Source organism: Miniopterus schreibersii (assembly GCF_964146895.1).
Source record: "Miniopterus schreibersii genome assembly, chromosome: 2".
NCBI classification, from domain to species: domain Eukaryota; kingdom Metazoa; phylum Chordata; class Mammalia; order Chiroptera; family Miniopteridae; genus Miniopterus; species Miniopterus schreibersii.
This window is the reverse complement of record NC_138102.1, coordinates 143,327,973-143,344,842: the sequence shown is the minus strand read 5'-3', so window position 1 is coordinate 143,344,842 and position 16,870 is coordinate 143,327,973. Positions and strand designations below refer to the sequence as shown.

At 36.6% G+C, this 16,870-nt stretch overlaps 1 protein-coding gene and 2 pseudogenes across 13 annotated transcripts in view; 1 reads left to right on the top strand and 2 right to left on the bottom strand.

The window, feature by feature from the left end:
- Positions 1-16,870, top strand: part of SPATS2 (spermatogenesis associated serine rich 2) — a 92,725-nt gene that overhangs the window by 24,101 nt on the left and 51,754 nt on the right. The window lies entirely within an intron of this gene.
- Positions 5,085-5,732, bottom strand: LOC308553285 (large ribosomal subunit protein eL32-like; annotated as a pseudogene). Its single transcript has 2 exons — positions 5,667-5,732; positions 5,085-5,420 (listed from the first exon to the last, which is right to left on the bottom strand). The product of its transcript is annotated as a large ribosomal subunit protein eL32-like (transcript).
- Positions 13,908-14,512, bottom strand: LOC308552561 (large ribosomal subunit protein eL15 pseudogene; annotated as a pseudogene). The gene has a single exon. The product of its transcript is annotated as a large ribosomal subunit protein eL15 pseudogene (transcript).

Below are 16,870 nucleotides of genomic sequence, written 5' to 3'. Positions count from 1 at the left end.
CGGTTCTGAGTGTTGATTGGGCTCAGCTAAGTTGTTTTTGAACAAGTTCTGTCGTGCAGAGCTTGTAGTCACACGGGACCTGGAGTTACCCTGAAGGCTTCCTTCCAGACACATGTCTGGCACTTGAGCAGGGAAGTCCAAATATCTAGGAGCTGGAATAGCCAGAGCTCCTTGAACATCTTTATTTCTTCTCTATTTCTTTGTAGTCTCTCCAGCATAGGGGCTTCATAGTAGGCAGACATCTTGCATGGAGAGGCCTAGGGTTCCAGAAGCACTTGTTCTGAGTAGGGGAGCTGTATTGACTTTTATGACCTAAATTCAGAATCAGTGTCGTTTCCACTGCATTTTTTTCATTGGAAGCAAGTTACTAAGTCGAACCCATATTCAAAAGGAAGGGAACTAGACTCCATCTTTTGCTGGGAGGAGTGTGAAGATTATGCAGACATATTTCAAAATCATTTCAGTCTTCCCTCTGGCCACAGATTATATTCCTGCTACATTCAAAACACACCCCTTCTCAAGGCCCCCAAAGTCTTACCTAGTACAGCTTCAGGCTCATGCTTGAGGTTCAGGATCTTTCTGTCTAAATCAAGTCCAGGTGCAGATAAGGCTGTGTGGATATGGTTCCTTAGGTATAGCTCCTTGAGTACTATTGCTTTCACTTTAAAGACCTGTGAACTAGAGTCACATTATCTCACCTTATACCCAGCCCACCCAGTATGCAGCATTGGACAGGCATAAGATAATCACTATAGACACTCCTGTTCAAAAATAAAGAAAAATGTAAGGTACACAATAGTCACTGGTTCAAAGCAGTTCTGAAATCCAGCCAGGCACATCTTAACCAGTTCTGTGATCAGCCCTACTGCCTAGGAACCATTCATCACAGCTCTTAGTTTTGCCCTTGAGTTATTCTTTTCCATAAAATGTATCCAGTGTTTGCAGCTGAGTAGTTTTCTCAGCCTATATCCTGGCCATAGAGGTGTGAGAGTGTGTGTGTGTGTGTGGGGGGGGGGGGGGTCCTCCCAAAACCTCTTTTCTTTTTTTTCTTTTTTAAAAATATATCTTTATTGATTTCAGAGAGGGGAAGGGAGAGGGGGAGAGAGAGAGAGAAACATCAGTGATGAGAGAGTCATTGATCGGCTGCAGCCCACAACCTGGGCAGGTGCCCTGACCGGGAATCAAACCTTGATCTCCTGGATCCTAGGTCGATGCTCAACCACTGAGCCACGCCTGGCTGGGCCCCAAAACCTCTTTTCATTTTGTACTGTCTCTGTCCTTTTTAGTCTAAGGTAACAATGTTTCTGAACATAAATTCTCTGAATCTTATTGATGGGTTCATTCTATTAGACACATTGATATAAGCCCTTTTCTTTCTACTCTGGGCTCTGTAGAGAAGGAAAAAGTTTTCCTTGAATCTCTTAGGTCCATGGATGGATCTGAAAATTAAACTGACAAAGATTAAGAGGAGAAAACATACATGTTTATTTATATGTTTTATGTGACATAGAGCCTTCGTAAGTACCTGAAGACCCAAAGAAATGTTTAAAATTGAGTACTTTTATGCTGTGTTTGATGAAGAGTGGACAGTCGTGAAGGAATGTGATAGGTTAAGGAGCATGAATTAAGTGTATAAATGGGAAATTTGGCAAGGTCTGTTTGTTAGGATTCTTCTCTGTGTCCCTTTGTATTTGTAGATAAGGATGTTCCTTTCCTTCTGGTTATAGGGAGGACATGTTTTACATGAGGATTTTATTACTTGCTTTAGGGGAGAAGGGCAGGGAAAGGACAGAATGACCTTCCTGCTTCTGCCATTTGCTCCAGTTCCTTCAGCTTTAAGTATTCAGTATGCCGAGGTGCCATATTTTGGCGTAGCATGTCCTGAACCCTATCAGCTCCGTTAAAGACTTTTGTGGGACAGTACCTTTAAGATATTTGGAAGGACTTTTGTTTGAAAGGATCTGTGAGGCACAACCTTCAATCTCTTTGGAGTCTAAACTAGGGGTAGGCAAACTATGGCCAGTGAGCTACATTTGTTTTCACATTTATTTTTAAAGGGTTGTTAAAAAAAAAAAGACTGTTCGCCAGACTGTGTGTTCCCTTCAATGCCTAAAATATTTATATGACCCTTTACAGAAAAAGTTTGCCAACCTTTAGTCTAAACAGAAGTTTAATTTTTTAAAATTAAATATTTTTATTGATTTTTTTTTTTTTTTAGGGAGAGAGCAAGGGAGAGGGAGAGGGAGAAACATGGAAGATCACCTGCCTCCTGCACACCCCCTACTGGGGACTGAGCCCACAACTCAGGCTTGTGCCCTGACAGGGAATCAAACCAGCAACCTTTTGGTGCACAGGATGATGCCCAACCGACTGAGCAGCACTAGCCAGCCAAAAGTTTAATCTTTAGGCCCTGTTTCCCTGCCTTGGATTTGATCTTTGAGAAGTTTCTTAATTTGAGAAACATTTTGTCATATGGTGAAACTGGGAGTAAGGAAAGGGGGTTTTTTTGGACCTAACAGGTCCTTTATTTTATATTTCCTCTATAGTCTGCTTGAAAATTATATAATCCCTTCTTTTTCTTATCTCTACCTGTATTTTATGATACGTAGCTAAACAACGACAACAAAACCAACTGGTTGACACTTTGACATTCTGCCTGGAAATCTTACCTAGATTCATTATTTCATTAGTTCTATTTTCTGTTTTCCACATTGCTGCAGGTGACTTCTTTGCTAAACTTTACACCATTATCTAGTAAGATTCTTCTTTCCGTCAGCTTCCAATAACTCTTTTAAGCCAAGCAACCTTTTTCTGTCATGAGTGAGATAATTAATATTTTAGGTTTTTTGAGCCATATGATCTCTGGCAGACCTACTCAATTCTGCTGTTATAGGAGAAAGCAACCACAGACAATATGTAAATGGGGATGGCTGTGTTCCAATAAAGCTTTATTTACAAAAACAGTAGGTTGAATTTTGCCAGTAGATTATAGTTGGTTGTTTTTAAATCTTAATTGACATCTTCCTTGAGGTTTTTCCTAATAGGGTCCTTAAGACCCTTCAGCCTTTCACTAACACTTTTTTTTTTTTAATATATATATCTTTATTGATTTCAGAGAGAGGAAAGGAGAGGGAGAGAGAGAGATAGAAACATCAATGATGAGAAAGTCATTGATCGAGCCTGCAACCCGGGCATGTGCCCTGACCTGGAATCGAACCCCGATCGCCTGGATCCTAGGTCGATGCTCAACCGCTGAGCCACGCCCGGCTGGGCTTCACTAACACTTTCAAGGCTCTTCTTGCCTTCATCTGCCACCCAGTCCCAAAGCCAAACAATTTAATTTTTTGTTATGGGAACAACCCACTCCCTATACCAAAATCTGTTTTGGTTATCTATTGCTGTATAACACACCATGAAAAATTTAGTGGTGTAAAATAACACTCCTTTTTATCTTCATGGTTCTGATGTTTAGACTTCATTAGGTAGTCGTTTCTCAGGGTTTCTCATGAGGATGCAATCAGATGATAGCTGGGGATGGAATCATTTAAGAGGCTTCTTCACCAAAGTCTCTTAATGCAGTTGGAGGCAGCTGGTAGCTAGCTGGGCCTAGAGATGACTCCTCATTCACATGTCTGATGGCTGGGCTAAGAGGATTGAAAACAGCTGGCATTCCTCAGGCATCTAACTCTCTATGAGGCCTGGCCCATAGTCTCTCCATCACAAGGGCTTTAGGGAAGCTGGATATCTTATATGGTGAATCAGGCTCCAAAGTTGTGTGGCCTGGAAGAGCACCAGGCAGAAGTTTCATTAGCTTTTATAACCTAACTTCTAAGGTTGCTCAGTGTCACTTCTGCTTCATTCCTTCTATGGGAAGAGAATTAGACTCTACCTTTTGATGGGAGTAGCATCATAGAACTTGCAAATACGTTTTAAAACACAGAATGCTCCCCCACATATCAAAGAGTTTTGGAAGCTGGGATGTAGTGGCTCTTTCTCTCTTCCCTGCTCATGGGGTTGGAGGTAGGAGACCACTTCACTTCATTTAATGTTCCAGAATGGATTTGTCAAGATGTCAAGAACTGTGGAAGGAGACTTCACAAAAAATGCCTCTTCAGTAGAGAGAGGACTGGGAGCTTTGGACTTGACATTCTTTTTCCTTTTGTATGAGAGTAAGCATAATGGTGCTTCCATCCCAAAAGAGAAAACAAAGGAAACAAACAAAAATCTCTCAAACTATTAAAAGTTCGACCATTTATAGATTTGTTTGAATTGACTAATAAAATTTTTGTAAGGATTAAAGAATATGTGTGCCTGCTTGTCATTTATACTTTCCATTGAATTAGTTTATCTAACTTTCTTGATGCCTGCAGGGATATTTCCAAGGGAAACTTTGCAAGGGGGGTAGGTGATAGAAATAATTTTAAATTTGGGGATTCTAGAGCAGGTGGAAAAGCAGGTTATAAGAGACTTTGAATAGCATTAGGGAATGGTCTGTAGAACTGTACTACTACCAGACCCCATCTGAAAAGACTTTTTCACCTTATGTAGTGATCTGGCTCTGGAAGTAAAATAATCAGAAAAATTTGTGTTTTGTGATACGTGCTTTATAGAGGCTGTTGTGCTATTTTTTTCTCTTTCTCTCTAGATAGAAGAAGGTGTCAGTGAATACGTTTTGCTTCATTTGTTTATGGTCACACAGGCAATGTGAATATTGCATTTTTATGTTCTTTTCATTGTTTTCTTTTTCTTCCCATTTTGCTTCTTTCTTTACCCTTCTTTCTGGTTTTGTACACCAAATTCTCTGATGATCTGAAAAAAGAAGATGGCTTAGTGAATCAGAAGTTATAATAGAAATAGCTGCCTGCCATTATCTTTCCACTTTTGGAAAGAAGAAATGCTTGTATTCAATCTTTTACCTGTTTTATTTTTCCGCGTATCCAGATCTATATATACATTGTTGAATTGGGGGTAGAGAAAAGCCTATTAACTTTTATTTTAAATGATTCAGTTATTTTATTTTTGAAATGCCAGGTGGTAGAATTTTATGGTTTTATTAACACAAATACAATGTGCACACAAGCTGCCTATTCATTTTCTTCGCTGCGCAGCTGGGCGTTGGGATTGGTAACTGATGGCCAGCTGGGCTGCTCTTTCCATAATGGCATGTGGGTCTTTGAGGAGATGCCGTGAGCAATCTCAGCACAATAAGATTTGTTGCACACCTGCAGCACTTCAAGCTCCTTGATGCTGTGGACCAGGAACTTTAGAAAGCCACTGGGCAGCATGTGGTTTGTTTTCTTGTTGCTCCTGTAACCAATGCTGGGCATCAAGACCTGACCCTTGAATCTTCTGTATACTCTATTGTCTCTGGGTTTCCACCAGTTACACTTAATTTTGACATCAGTCTGGTGCCAGATGAACTTTTTTTTAAAAATATGCTTTTATTGATTTCAGAGAGAGGAAGTGAGAGGAAGAGAGAGATAGAAACATCGATGAGAGAAACATTGACCAGCTGCCTCCTGCATGCACCCTCCTGGGGATCAACCTCAAAACCTGGGCATGTGCCCTGACTGGGAACTGAACCAGTGACCTCCTGGTACATGGGACTACACTTAACCAACTGAGCCATACCGAGCCACACTGACTGGGCATTAATTTCAGATGAACTTCTTGGTCCTCTTTTTTATTATCTTGGGTTTCACAAGGGGTCTGAGGGCAGTCATGCCATGTAGGAGATGGCTGCCTGATTCAGTTATTTTTTGTATGGTATTTGAAAAATGATTTTACAGAGTTTTGATAGAATCCTACAAACACATGCTAATAATATGTAGTGGTATGATAACCTCGAGAAGAGTCAGAAAAGAAAGTTCTGGAATGAGTTACATTCCTAAGGAGGACAATACATAGCCATCTTTAACTACTGAAAATGGGGAAGACTTCATTACAGTTCTTTAACTTCAGTTGCAACTTGGAAGAGGTAACATCTGCACCTTTTTCAATTGTTTATCTGCATTCTTTTTCCTCTCTCCTTCTAGTTGACACATGGTTGGGTGGGAATAGAGGTGGGGAGAAGGAAGAGTTAACTTTTCATGCTTTTAAGTCGCTAATATTACTTAACTGATTTCAACTAGATGAAAACTTATCTTTTAGAATATTCAGTGGATGATATGCTGCATGCATTATACATTCATTTTAAGAATTATAGTGGCATGAATTTATGAATGACATGGATACCAGCTTATTTCCAGTCTGATCTTGCTCTGTTCATTTTTGGACAAAGTAATTACTTGTTAGAGCAATATTTTTCTGGCATGTTATATGCCATGAGAATGGTTTGGAAGGATCTGAATGAATGCTTGAGTGTAAAGATTTTGGGTGCAACTTGATTTTATTCTTTTTTTAGCATATTGGCAGAGTAGTTTGATCTTAGGAGAGGAAAAAAGCTGCTTTGTGAGACCAGTAATTCCATAGAGACTAGTGGTATTAGAGATGTTTTAAATTTAGGGTTCAGAAAGCCAGAAGATCTGAGTGTTGGTATGTTCTTTCCCCATGTATTAATGAATTTAAAATATGTTGTTGATTTAATGTTTAGTTTGTGTATTGACTTTTGGTTTGGGCTTCTTTAAGTTGTATGTACTTATTTGAATCAAGTTAGTTAGTTAAAAAATATTTAATTATTCTGTCCTTTCAACTGACATACAGTATTTTGAAAATATTAGTTTGAAAAGACAACTATTATTTTGAAAACAACAGATGTATTATTTTTGTGATTGTACAAATGTTACTGGCAAAAAATCTTCTGGATCATAAAAAGCATTTGTCAAATGTATATTTTTAGTTTAGTATGAAAATGTACCATCTATATTGTTGGGGAGTATAATTAACAACAATAGTTCAGATAAAAGATTCTAAGCCTTTCTGAAATGGTGAGACTTCTGTCCTTAAGACTGTTTTATTTACACTATGCATAAGGAAAAAAGCAGCTGGAAATACCATTTGAAAGAATTCTTTTGTGACTTATGGGCTTTTTCAAGACCAGCTTCAGCAATGACTGTGCTGCTTAGAATCTTAAAAGTTTCAGAGCTGGGAAGGGACAAGAAAAAGTTTTGTCTGGCCTTCTTAAATATATACATGACTAGAAAAGGATGTTTTCTTCCCTTGAGCTTTTGCATTAAATTTTTCACTTTCCATGGTGTTCACTATGTGGTGTATGAAATTCATTGTTAAAGGATTTTTTAAAAACAGGCAAAATCATGATTTTCATACAAACATGAAATGAACACATGTAAAAGATGTTATTAAACTCATTAATTAATGAGAGAACCAGTAAGATGTTGAAATTAGTTCAAAGGAAAATTCAAAGTACCATGCATATATAGGACCAAGAATGCTAAAATGTATTTACAAATCGACCCAAAACTAGCTTTTTCTACTTTACATGTGGGAAATCATTCCTACCTTCACTGGATAGAATCTATTTGTTTATGTATAGACAAGAATCCTTTGCATTGCTCTCAGTTATCTGTAACTTACAGTTCTAAAATAGCTCAAAGATCATAAAGGATGCAAACCTCGTAGAATCAGATAACTAGAAAGGGCGCACATTACACAATGCCAGTTTTTTCATTGAAGATGCCCAGCAATCTTTTTGGTTCATTTCAAAGTTTTTTACAGTTTTCTCCATCATAAAAGGACAAAATAAATGGGCTTGTATTCTGTTTATTTTTATTTTTTTTTTAATCCTCACCCAAGGATATCTTTTCCATTGCTTTTCAGAGAGAGAGTGAAAGGGGGAGAGAGAGAGAAACATCAATGTGTCTCTCTTATCGATGTGAGAGAGACATCGACTGGTTGCCTCTTGCACACGCCCTGGCCGGGGATTGAGCTCGGAACTGAGGTACACCCCCTTGGCTGGAATCAAACCCAGGACCCTTATTTCAAGGGCTGACGCTCTAACCGCTGAGCAAAACCGGCTAGGGCTGTATTCTGTTTTTTTACAACAAGCCAATGTCTCTTAGTCTTAGGGCCTTACTGTTGTTATTCCTTGTAAATAAGTTTTCAAAATTAAAGAAAATTAAGTTATTCTTAGGTGGATGTTTTTTAGTATTTTAATTGGCATTAGAACACTTCCTCAGATTAGTGTTTGAAGTTCGGACAGATTGTTAAACTGCATCTTTAAGTGGTTAGGTAGCAAGTTTTGTAAGACTACCCAGGGCCTACTATTTTATAGACATTTAATTAGTAAAGAATAGTAGTAATAATTTGAAGGGAGATAAAACTCTCCTGCCCAATTTTAGTCCTTAAAAGTACATACTAATTTGTTAGAACTTTAGCAACTTCCCCATGTAAATACTTTTTACCTAGGTTATTGAAGCTAGGGAGGAGAGGGCACAGAGTTGGCATTATCTACTCCAAATTCATACTAGTTTTAACTGGACCTTTGCTACTTCATGATATGTTTATTTCCCTCATATTTCTTCCCTTTCATATCCCTGATTTTGAAGTGCCAGGGTGGTATGGTGGAAAGAAATAGAATTTGTAGTCTCATAGACCTGGGTTTGAATCACCACCCCTTCATTTACCAGCTGTTTGATCTTCAGAAATTCGTATAATCTCAAGTTCCTTCAATTAAATGAATAATAAATACCAAACAAAATTATGAACTCTGTATGTAGAGGATGTAACAGTTCCTGACAGTTAGGCAGTAAATGTGTTTTCTTACCTGTTCCTTTCAAGCCCTCAAACCTTCTTGCTTGCTCTTCTGTTTCTGTTAATTGAAACAATTGCAGTCATGTGATACGACCTCCCTCATCTTCCCTCTTCTATGTCTTTATTTCGTCTTATCTTTTTTGCTTGTTTCAGAATCATTTTTCTTTTATCTTCAGGGTTGTTGTAAGGCTTAAATAAGATAATGTGTAGGAAATTGCTTAGTATATTTCCTGGCATATATTAAATAAAGATTAGATGAATCTGAATGTAAGGTTAATTTTATCTTTGATTACCTTTCTATCTTGCTTTTTCTTTCAGTTATTTTCTCTTTTCTACAAGTATTATCCTTCTCTGTAGTATGTTTGACCTTTTTCTTTTTTTAGAATAGTTTATTGATTTTTAGAGGGAGAGGGAGAGAGAAACATTTATGTGAGAGCGCAACATCAATCAGCTGCCACCTGCACTCCCCCCACTCGGGATCAAGCCAGCAACCCAGGCATGTGCCCTTGACCGGGAATCCAACTGGCAAACTACTGGTGCACTGAACAACACCCAACGAACTGAGCCATACCAGCCAGGGCTTTCTTTCTCTGTTTTGAAAAAGTGTTCCCTATTTTGGAGGTAAATTTACCCTTTTATTTTGCCTTGCTAAAACTCTAGCTAATAGCCGATTTCATTTCTTTATGGCCAAACTTCTCAATTGAGTAGTTAAGGGATTTGGCCACCACTTTTTCATCACCTGCTCTTACAGTAAACTCTTGCACTCTGATATACCATAATTCTCCCCTGAATCTGAAACAGCAGCGCCCTCCCACTCAAGCTCCCATAAGGCTTAGAATGTAGTAGGCATTCAATGAATATTAGTTGAATAATAAATGAACTAGAAGCTTTAAAATACTATCACTGAAAGCTATCTAATTCTTTCAATCAGTGGGTTTACAGATAAGAACCCTGGCCAGATGGTTCAGTTGGTTGGAGCATTTTTCCATACACCAAAAGGTTGCGGGTTTGATTCCCAGTCAGGACACATACCTAGGTTGCAGGTTCGATCCCTGGTTGGGGCACATATAGGAGGCAACTGATCAGTGTTTTTCTTTCACATCTATGTCTCCCTCCCTCTCTCCCTCCCTCTTCCCCCTCCCTTCCTCCCTTCTCTCTCTTTTAAATCAATTAAAAAAAAACCCTTGGGTGAGGACTAAAATAAAAACAAACCAACAACAAAAAAGAAGTCTGACAAGAAAGTATTATACTTAAATTCAGTCTTAACTGGATGCTCGTGTATAATGTGAGTTTTGTTTTTTTTTCTGAGAAACCCATGGTTTGTATCCAATTCTGGAAAGATTTTAAATACTGTGTTTTAGAGAAAGTTTAACTCTCAAGGAAAACTTATTAGCAAAAGCATCTTTTCTATTTTTAAAAAATATATATTGATTTAGGAGAGAGGGAAGGGAGAGGGAGAGAGAGAGAAACATTAATGATGAGTCATTGATTGGCTGCTTCCTGCATGCCCCCTACTGGGGGTCAAATGGAAACCCAGATATGTGCCTTGACCAGGAATTGAGCCGCTATCTCCTGGATCATAGGTTGATACTCAACCGCCAAGCCATGCCAGCTGGGCTTTTCTATTTTTCTTATGAGAACTCACACCATTGTTTTTCCTGTTCAGTGATACTCAGACCTTGGTTCTTGAGCCCCATGTAGGCCTTTCAGCAGCCATCTTCTTCTAAGACCTCCATTGTGTTAACCAGATTGTGTCATGATAGGGTAACCATGTTGCCCTCCGATTAATGATAACTAATATGGCACCAAAAGTATATTCTTTTAAATACAACAGTTCCAGCTTTGGCCAATTGATTTATCTCTAGTCATTTTACTAAGTAGACTTGACAGTTAATATTTTCACTTTAGTTGTCTAGTAGATAGTATTAATTTGCAAAAAGTTAATACAAATTTTCTTTGATTATAGTAGAAGTCTCCTTGTCTGTTGCTATTCTGTTTTATATAGTTTATTGTTAATTGAAAAAGTTGGTTAAAGCAGGAGTTTAAAAATGATACATACCATAAGCATTTTATTTCAGCTTAAAACAAATAAATATACATTTATTCACCAACCTTATGATGTATTAAGTGTGAGTCTGCTGATTAGAGTTCTTCATCTTTTTGGCATTAATTATACTCTGTGATGCATTGCTTGAAACTTCCAATTACAGTTTTTCTAAATGAAGTGAGAACTCAGTTACTTGAAGCAATGTGTATAGGCTCCTCCTAGATTTTTAATTTTCCCCAAGTTTATTTATGTGTTTTACCCCACTTAAATTGAAGACAGTTTATTTATTTATTTTTATTGAATTTATTGGGGGGTGATGTTGGTTAATAAGATTATACAGGGTTCAGGTATATAATTCTACAATACATCAACTGTATATTGTATTGTGTGTTTATCACCACCACCCCCCAGGACAGTTTTTCAGATGATTTATATTTAGTCTTCCAGAGCCTTCAACTTAGTTTTCAAAGAAATAGCAGCTTTTTTTTACATTCATAGTTTATTAGTATACTTAGTATTTTAGTATAATTATGTAATTGTAATTATGGGCACAACTGGCATTGAGTAGGTTTGAGAACAAATACATCAGGTCAGTGTAGTGTAGTGGGAGCAGAAATGCTCCGTGCCAGTGTTGCCTGTTAGCTACCAGTGTTCAGCCAGGGTTACAGGCAGTGCATGGTAAAGGGAATAGTGACTATCAGGTAAACTTTCACATTAAGAGGTAAAAGGATGTTTAGCTTAATTGGTAATCTTTTACATGTAATAGACACAAAGTGAAATGCAAAATGCTTAAGGGTACAGTTTGATGAATTTTTACACTGTAAATACACCCATATAACCATTACTCAGATCATGGTAATAGGACATTACTAGGATCCTAGAAGCCTCCTTTGTGCCCTGACCCAGTTTCTCTCCCACCACTATTCTGACCTCTATTACTATGGATTAGTCTTGCTAGTTTTTGACTTTCATAGAAATGGAATCTTACAGTATGCACTCTTTTACACCTGCCATTTTTCACTTAGCATTGCTTTTGAAATTCATCCATGTTATATTGGTAGCTTTTTCTTTTTCATTGTGGCACAATATTCTATTCTGTGACTATACCACAGTTTATCCATTCTGTCATTCATAGATGTTTAGGTTTGTTTCTAGTTTTGGACTCTTACAAATATTGCTGCTCTAAACATTCTTGTACATGTCTTTGGTGCACATATGCATACGTTTTTGTTGAGTATATACTTTGGAGTGAGACATCTGGATCATGGGATATGCTTATGCTCCACTGTCAATATGTGAGAATCAGTTATTCCACATTTACCAATGGCACTTTAAAAAAACTGTATTATGTACTTATTTAGATTGTTGTTTTATGTTGTATATTTGTTTTTTTAGAATGTGATGTAGAATATTTATGAACCCACCATCTAACCTAAGCAGTTTAATATTGAATATTGACAGTATCTAACATATTTTCCTCTCTAATGTCCCCTTGGTTTTCTAGGTAAATGCTATTCTAAATTTATTTCTTACCTTTTTTTTTTTTTTTTAAATATATCTTTATTGATTTCAGAGAGAGGAAAGGAGAGGGAGAGAGAGAGATAGAAACATCAATGATGAGTCATTGATTGGCTGCCTCCTGCACACCCCCTTCTGGGGATCGAGCCCGCAACCCGGGCATGTGCCCTGACGGGGAATCAGACCCCGATTGCCTGTATCCTAGGTCAACCCTCAACTGCTGAGCCATGCCTGGCCGGGCTATTTCCTACTCTTTTCATTGCCTTTCCAAATAACAGTTTTATCAGATACATATGAGTGTCTAAATAATATATTGTCTAATGTTAGTTGTGTTTGAATTTTTAAAAATGATATGCAGTATGTAATCTGGAAATTGATTTTTCTTTCATTTTTATGCTTAACATTATTTTGCTAAAATTTATTCATATTGTTACATATAGTTGTAGTTGGCTCATTTTCTTTGCAGTGTAATATTTCATTTAGTGAATACATCACAACTTACTCATTTTCCTATCGATAACATTTGGATTATTTCCATTTCTTACTGTTATGAATGAATTCTACATGTTTTTGCATGTACCATGAGCAAGAATTTCTCTTGGTATTTACGAATGTAATTTCTGGGTCATAGGATTAATAAATGTTTTACTTTACAAATAATGCCTATACTCCAAAGGGGTTGTACCAATTTACACTCTTGCCAACAGTAGATCAGAGATGAGATCATTTTCGTTATGAGAGAATTTTAAATTACAACCTCAATTACTTTTAAAGATATAGGGCTATTTAGATTTTCTATTTTTGTGTGTGTCTCTTCAGTAACTTGTATTTTTCAAGAAGTTCTCTAAATTTTCAAAAGTATTTACATAATGTCTGTATGATTGTATTATATTTTTGTTTGTAAGATCTATACTGATTCTTTTTAAAAAATCTTGATATTGGTATTTGTGCTTTATTTTTTCCCTTGGTCAGTATTTCTAGGGATTTTTTTGCTGGACCAAGAAATCAGTTTTTTCTTTCATATTTTTTTATCTTATTGTGGTAAAAATTTTAAACATTATGGTAAAATACGCATAACATAAAATTGACAGTTTAAACAATTTCATTATTTTTTTATGCTTAGTTTGTAATCTTTTTAAAAATCTTTATTGCTGAAACTATTATAGATGTCTCCCATTTTACCTCAATTTTTCCCATCCCCCCCAGGCCTACCGCACTATTGTCTTATGCATGTATGTATATGAACAATTTTAAAGTGTACAGTTCAGTAACATTAAGTACATTCACATTGTTGTGCAACTATCACCAATTCATCGTCAGAACCTTTTAATCTTCCTCAACTGAAACTCTGTACCCATTAAACAATTCCTCATTCTCCTCTCCCCACAACCCCTGGTAACTACCATTCTACTTTGTCTGTATAAATTTGACTACTCTTAAGTACCTCATATAAGTGGAATCATACAGTATTTGTCTTTTTGTGACTGGCTCATTTCATTTAGCATGTCCCAAGGTTTATCTATGTTTTAGCATCAGAATTTTTTTCCTTTTTAAGGCTGATTAATAGTCTGTCTTTCATAATTGTTTGTCTTAAATTGTTTATTAGGTAAGAATTTAACAAACGTTACATATATTATTTGTAACAGTAGAGCTGGAGAGTATTGCACCTTCTCCAAGCTCCACAGTGAGAACCACCAAATTGTGTGGTGGAACTTGTGGCCCTTTCTAAGGCCATTGCACTTTTGGCCTGCACATGTCAGCCCTCACATCTCCCTGTGCTTGTAAGCTGGTTTGGTGATCCATTGCATGTCAGGATTCCTTCTGATGGCCTTATGGAATGGATCAATGAGCATAACCTCAAAGAATCTATGTGGAATCTTCACCAACCCAGTGAGAATTCAGGACTCCTAGTGGCATGCAGCTTGCTCCTCGGCAACTGAAAGCTTGAGCAAACTTTAGCTGTTTAACACCATGATGGACAGACTTTACTGTAGGTCGCACCTTTAGGAAATGGGCATTTGCAGCCACCCCAGTGCACACAAATCCAATATATGACATAACCTTGCTTGTTCTTGTATCCCAGCCTGCGCACTTTTATCAGGCTGGGTGAGGGTGGAGGGGCACCCTGTGGAGTGCAGAGAGCTGGTGGTACTGCCAGCAGCACACCCTGAGAAGAAAGTTCATTATATCGGACTGCTTCTTTCTCTATAGCCCCCGGACATACTTGTAAGCGTCCATCTTGGCTTACTTGATGGCTGTGGCTAGATGGAAAAGCTCCTAATTTTTTATCACAAGTACTGGCACATAGTAGATTCATGTTAAATACTTATTAATTGATCAGTTAATAATGTTTGCTAAGTTAGCAGGGGTGTTAGAAATCACTTTCTATATGCATGGAATCTCACTTTATGGATTGGAATCCATGAATAAGGTTGTTTTTAATTGCCTTGTTTTGTTTTTGCCTGGTAGCTGTCTCAGTTCCCTTGAGCTGCTATGCATCTGTGCTTTGGGGAGATGAGAGGAATAGAGTTTATGTGTGTGTGGGGGGGTGGGGATGAAATGATCAGTATTGTTTAACACAATTATTGAAGAATTTATATAGGTGATAATTTGGCTTGATTAGGTTTGGGATATAGCCACCTGCATGAGGAGGAGGATACAGACAGCTCTACCAACCCAGCTAGCAGTGAAATACAAGAGACAAACATATATATTTGTTCGCCTGCTTCTCTTGAGCCCCTCTACTCTCACACTTACAGCTGCCACTGATGACTAATGTTAAGCAATTTGGAGGGCCCTGTGTCTTTTACTAGTAGTAAAGAGGAGTTGTGGTATCATCTGGTTTCTGATTTTCCACTTAGATTGTGTTTTAAATTTTCAGAATTTTTTTTTGTTCCAATTTCCAGTTCTATGTTATTTTAATTAGAGGTTTTTATTAATAAAAAAGAATTTATTGGTTTTTCTAAATGAAAATTTTATTTTCCAAAATAAAGTTTATGGTGATCATACCTTATAATTATGGGAGAGTTTTTAGATTAGAGTGGCATATGGATCAGAAAGTGCCAATGAGTAAAGATATTTGTTGAAAAAACAGACTTTGGAAAGGCCTCACATTCGCCTTTTTGACTTAAGGAAATCATCTTTTTTTTGTTTCTGATTATTTTTTAGAATATGTCAGTGCATTAATTTGGGTCTCATCTCCTTTTTCATATTCCTTGATAAAGGTAATGAGAATGATATTTATCGACAAACTGATGACTGAGGAATAAAAGCTCTTGGTTACTTTCTTATAATCAAACTCTTTAAAATCAGAAAAAATATTTTTATTTGGAACTTCCGATTTTCTTGCTTTTGGTTATTATTCTACAGGTCTAAAGAGTTAGGGTTTTGTAGGTTCTCTTATTGACATTTCTTGAACCTGTTGATTGGGTTTCTAACTTAGAATAAATATTATTTAGATTCAGTAGGTTTTTAGCTTTAATTTAATTTACTGGGAAGGAGTCTGTAAAAAAAAAATTAAAAATTTTTTGAACAGATAAGTTGTTTATACAGTTCCAATGTAAAAAAAAAGTAGATTGAAAAGTCTTTCTTAACCTAGTTCCCTATTTTTTTCAGTTTCCATTCCTCGATGGATCATTACTATTGCTGGTTTCTTGTTTATCTTTCCAGATATACAATATGTATGTGTATACCAGTGAATATAACTATATTCTTGTCCTCCATCATATTTATTTAAAAATATATCTTACTATATCAATACACAAAAAACTTTCTTTTCTAAAAAATATTTGCATAGTATCTTCGTATAAGGATGAACCATCATTTATTAAATTAGTGTCCTGTTGATGTACAATTAGGTTGTTTTCAGTCTTTTGCTCTTATAAAGAATGTTGTATTGGATAACTTTGAACACATCAGTTCACACAGTTGCAAATATGTTTGTAGGGTAAATTTCTAGAAATTGTCTTGCTGGACCAAACAATATGCATTTTTAATTTTGATAACTAATGTCTAGATGTCTTTCATAGGTATTGTACAAATTTACACTCTCACTTAGATATGAGTGTATAATCATTTTAGATATTTGCCAGTCACAGGGTAAACAATAGTGTCTTAGTAGTTTTAATTTGTATAAAATAGGTTAAATTATTGTTTAGTCTAAATATACATACACAGTATAAGAAGTCAAATATCGTAAGGCTTATAATAATTTATTTAGAAAATAGTCCTCTGCTCCCCTCTCCCCCAACTCCCTATTCTAGCTCTCCATGGATAATCATAAATATTTCTTCTAGTATTAATCTTCGTATTTCCGAACAACATGGTGATACGGACTGACTGTTTAATTTTTTCAGGGCCAATTCTGTTGTGGAAGATGAGGATTTAGTCTTCTTCCCTCCTTACCCATCCCCCTTTTCCTTGGTTTTATAGATAGGTAGATTTTGTGACCATCTGTATTTTAAATTTAAAATAACTGCAGGTACCTTGGTGTATAGTCCAGTTAATTATTTGTTAGTGTGTCAGGTCCTTGTAATGTATGCCAATGTGAAAAGTTATATACTCCAAGACTTGAGAATTATACTCTATATCTTTAGA